This window comes from Silene latifolia, chromosome Y (assembly GCF_048544455.1).
Source record: "Silene latifolia isolate original U9 population chromosome Y, ASM4854445v1, whole genome shotgun sequence".
NCBI classification, from domain to species: domain Eukaryota; kingdom Viridiplantae; phylum Streptophyta; class Magnoliopsida; order Caryophyllales; family Caryophyllaceae; genus Silene; species Silene latifolia.
In genome coordinates this window covers 183319156-183324692 of record NC_133538.1, presented here as the reverse complement: position 1 = coordinate 183324692, position 5537 = coordinate 183319156, and positions in this window count along the sequence as shown.

Below are 5537 nucleotides of genomic sequence, written 5' to 3'. Positions count from 1 at the left end.
ATAACTGATATAGTCTATGGTATGAAAACCAATTATTACAACGCAAAACTGAAATAAAAACAATGTTTGAAAAACAACTAAAGATAAAATCTCCGGGTTGCCTCTCGGGATACGCTAGTTTCAGTCAGGTCCCAGCTCGACCTTCTTTTCTTCAACAATTTGCTCGTCGGTCACTTAATCAAAGCAACTCAAAGCTCTTAACAGTAGATCATATAACTGCGCATGTGCTACACAAGAGCATAAGTAGCACCAAAGTATAATAGCAACATAGGAAAATAACATGCATGAACGTTTAAGTCTAACGAATTTTCTATGAGAGCTCCTAAATTTGTCAACAAAATAAAGAAGCGCGGGAGCAATTACCAATAATCAAGGGTGCTGATTCAGGTTGACAAATTTCTGATGAAAAGTACGGTGAAAAACTATTAAATTAATCGTCCAGCTAGGAAGGTGTATAGCATTAAAATACGAAGCATGAGTCAATGAGGCAATGTACTATTTAAACAAACAATAATATAATTATCGTCAACTACCTCGGTGTGGTCGCTCTCAAAGATGGAATCATTAACAAAGGAAGATATTACCTCTTCCGTGCTAGGAGCAATCACCGACTCAACTGCCTTCTCATCACCCTCCTTAGTGGAATCCGTCCCGTAAATCGCAGCCTCAAGCGCATCCAGCTCGGCCTTGAAAATGGGGGATTCAACGTAACCATTATCTTAAGCAAAATCGTAATCTAGAATGAACCCAAGTGACGTTGCATTGCTCTCCATGGCCAAGATCAAAGGTACTCAAGCTTTCCCTTTGACGATCTTTTACCTAGAATTGTCTAGGTAGGACCTCTAGAACCTATCAAAACAACACTAAAGAAAAAGATGAGAACTGCCTCAAGGAATTAATCCCTTGAGACTAAAGACAGACAAAAATAAACAAGCAAATAAAAAAGTTGCCTCCCCGGCAATGGCGCCAAAATTTGATACGGTCGTTTTAGTACCAAAAATAAATACCTAGCTACTACTAACGGAAGTCAACGGTAAGTAGGGTCAATCTCCACAGCGAGGCGGTCACTATCTACTTGTCTATTCGGTCTGTCTACGGTCACAAGATGGGGGGTTTAATTGATTTCTAAACTACTGAAGATTAAGGGAAAGAGAAATAAAGGCAGAAAATATGATAAATATAACAGATAAGAGATAATATGTCAGGATTTCGGTTCACCATGGTAGTCAATCGATTCAGTTGCAAATAGCTTAGACAATCTACTGTGAGAAGGATAACGGAATGGTCCTTCCGGTCCACTTTCTATCCTAGAAGTCCACTAACATAACTTCCGTCCTCATTAGGGTAGTCTACTGTTCATAGCAGGTTTGTTCATTCCAAGCTTCCAATCCAGGAATGAAATTAACTAAATTAAAGGTTAACTTAGAAGCGTGCACTCAACTAAGTCGGTATTATAATTAAATTGCCATGGGTACAGATTCTCACAACTAAGCCGTATATCTATTCGCTACATCGTCTTTATTCTACCATAGATCCCCTAATCCCAACATGAATGAATTTAGCCACTCATATTGCTAATGTTGTCAATAATAACAATAATGAAATAACTAATAAATGACATAATGAAATTGTAATAAAAATGCATAAACTAATCAGGGCAGAAATTAATTAAGGAAGAACAAAGGAATTAAAGCAAACAAAGTATGAGATTATAAGATTAAAAGAGAGAAAGATTACAATCACGAGAATTCCGTCGTAAAGAGCGACAAGATCCAAGCGATAAAACCCGAAAAGCAAAAGTTACAGTGGAAAAGTTTAGGGAAAAGAGAAGAGTAAAGAGTTGCGTCAGTAAAAAAGGAGTTTATGACCTAATCCCGACTTCCTTTATATAGGGAAGTCATTATTGACATAAAATAAACCTAACACGGGATAAAAATCCCGAGTATATAAGCTAATCACTCGATCGAGTAACTTTATATCACTCGATCAAACAAAACCAAGATAAAACCTCTCGATCGAGTACCTTATTAAATAGGCACTCGATCGAGCTGTTATTAAATAGGCACTACTCGATCGAGTAGAAAAAGGAGTCGATCGAACACAATTGTACTCGATCGAGTACTTTCTAGCGCACAATTCCTGCTTCGCGCACTGAACTTCAAACGGCTGCCATTTCTTCGTTACTTGGGCAAACAGGGCGATTCCGGTGGCGTTGGAAATCTAAGAGGACAATATTTCATCTTCATTTGTAATGACCTGAAAATACACTGTATAACTCGAGATATGACTCTTCAAAGTAGGCACTAGCAATTTGAAGTTCCTCCTTTGCTCGCCTAGCTATCTTACTTCTTTGCGCATCTCAAAATAGCTACATTCCCGCTCCAAATTCACTCTTCCTCCAAATGCATGCTAAACGGACGGTAAAGGCTCAATTTCACTATTTTATGGTCCATTCCTGCAATAAGAATAAAACAAGCCAAAGTAGCATATTCGGGGCATTTCGTAGCATAAAACTACGATAATAGCATAGAAATACGTGCATAAAATAGCCAAAAAGACTATATAAAACGCACGTATCAATATTGTTTAGTTGGTTTTGATTAGGTTGCTAGCTTGACTATTAACCTCACATTTCCAAAAATGTTTTGCCTTTTCTTACCCATTGTCTCACTTTCCCATACTTTTGTAAGCCCTCGGCTGTGATAGACCTTGTTTTGTTGGAATGTATGTGTACGATAGTTAGAATTGTCTATCATATTAGCTCTATGAATGTTTATATCGGTCGTAGTTGAGGTGAGCGACTATTTTTCTTCTTATCTTACACTTATATGCTTACCCTTTGCTTCATGAGAGAAGAGTGACCCGTGAGAGTCTATTTTTTACAGGTCTTGCAAGGTCGACAGTTCAGCTTTTTTATAAACATCATACAACTCATTTGCACTTGACTGTTTTGGCTATAAGCTAGCCAAAATTTGACACCGTTGTCGCAACCCTATCAAAATAAACCAACCGGCTCAACTAATATAGTAGAGGTAAGTCAGGTATCGTACTCCACAGGGAGGCTAATATATCTACTTGTTATTCTAGTCCGTCACGGTAACAAATTGGGGGTGTTTTGATTTGAAATAAGATGTGATCAAATAAAGAGAGGAATCCTAGAATGTCGGTTCACCATGATAATTAGCCAATTCGGTCATAACGAGATCAGTCAATCTAATGTGAGAAGGGTAAAGGAAAGGTCCTTTCGGTCCGTTATCCGCCCTAAAATACTACTAACTTAGCTTTCACCGTTATTAGTGTAGTATATTGTTCATAATAGGTCTGTTCATTCCAATCTCTCGATCTAGGTCTGAATTTAACCGGATTAACTAGTTTAGAAGTGTGCACTCAACTAAACGATTACAATTATATCGTTATGAATCAATTCTCACATATAAACTTCCTAATCTAATTATAACATCATTCTTCAATCTCCAAGTTTGATACGTGCATTTTATATAGTCTTTTTAAGCCTTTTTACACGTGATTCTATGCGTTTCTCATAGTATTAAGCTACAAAATGCGCCGAATAGTCTACTTTGGTTCGTTTTGTGTTATTTTCAAGAACGGACCCGAAAGTAGCGGAATCATGCCTTTTTCTTCCCTTAGCATGCATTTATGGAGATGGAAGAATTGAAGCGGAATTACTATGCCTCAGGAAGCGTGAAGTGGTCTCGGAAGCTCATCAACGAAATATGGAGATGGTTCAGTGGCAGTGTACTCGATCGAAGGCTTTTGTTAGCCTTTTCGTTCGATCGAGTAGATATGGATGGTGAGAAGACCTCGATCGAGAGCCTGCTGTTCTCGATCGAGAGGTGGAACTTTGAGGTTCCTCGATCGAGTATGTTAAGTACTCGATCGATTGGTTCTGCTGAGGATTTGCTCGATCTTGGAGAATAAAGTTGCTCGATCGAGAGCTTTGCTAGTATACGCGAGATTTTATGGCGAGAACTTATTTATTTTGTTAATTACGTGTTTAATAAATATCTTTCCTATATAAAGGAAAGACGTCACTTAGGTTAGTGTTATCTTTTTTAATCTCATCGACTCTTAATTACTCTTAATCATACTGTTGGCTAGCTTTATCTCGTCGGACGTTCATATTGTCGGATCTAAAACTTTGTAATCTTCTTTACTCTTTCTAACCAATTTAATCCTTCTTTTGCATTCATTCAATCCTTGCTCTTAATTTATGTTCTAATTAGTGCTGTTACTAAGTTTATGTTATTTTATCTTGTTCGTCTTTATATTGTTAGGTTCATAAACCCCTATTAGACTCATCTAGTACATTTTATGAGATTATTCATTTTTATACTCATATCGATCTACTTGCATGCATAACTAAATAAGAGATGAAAGGGAAAAATAATGTTCCTTACATTGTAATTGGTTCGAAAATATGGGCACAAGTAAGGACACCTTCCTTATTTGTTCTTGACCTTAAATGTTATGGATGATCCTCCATAAACTCAAACTTTCAAATTAGAAAGCCTCCTCTTGATTGCACCCAAAAAAATCCCTTAAATCTAATAATAATATTAACTAGATGTTATTATTAGATTCCTAAATATTTCTAATAATATTTGTATTACTACACTAGTAATAAGGTTATGAGATTTTAGAAATTAGATGGACAATTAATCAAAGTTTCTCAAACTATTTTAGAGAGATGAGTTGATTATATAAGAATGTGAATTATTGATCAAGAGAAAAATTAAGAACATTTTTCTCATCTATAAGAGGGGAGCCGGTTGGGGTTGGGCTCAAAGCCAATGCATGGCCTTCTTTTTTCCTTTTTCTCTTCTCCAAATAATAGGTGTGTAAGGCTAGGGTAGTTAGGGTGATCATTATGTTTGCCATTCAAAATTAACAAATATAATAAATCCCAATCACCTCTAAGAAACCGGTATCCTACTATAAAATGGACTCCATTTTATTTTGTAATTTTTTCAAATGTCATTTGTTAGGTCATGTGTCACACACTATGCCCATATCTATTTTTAATGCATATTTAACCCCTTAAATTTTATTTTATAACAAATAAATTACTTGTGACAAATTAACTAGTAATACATAATTACAATTATTAAAATGGGTCATATAAATTTAATTCACAACATTTTGCAATTACAAATAATCAATCATTCTTATTTTAATTATTTCACAAACAATAATGAATTTTAGTAATGAAATCTTTTAATTACTAAAATAAATCTTATTTAATCAAATTACCGTAAGATACAAATATTCTTTCTCACCAATGAATTGTTCAAAATTAAGGAATTGATTAACTTGTATCAACATACAATTAATCAACTTATCTATTAAGGGAATTGTCCTAGAGGTGTGACCTTAAGGGATCAACTGATCATCACCCTCAAACAACAGTAATGTTAAACTCTAGTTAGCCAATCATTACCGATTAATGTTGATGAGTTGACTATATAATTGAATCATCCCTTACATATTATTATTATGAGATTTAAATATGTGATCGC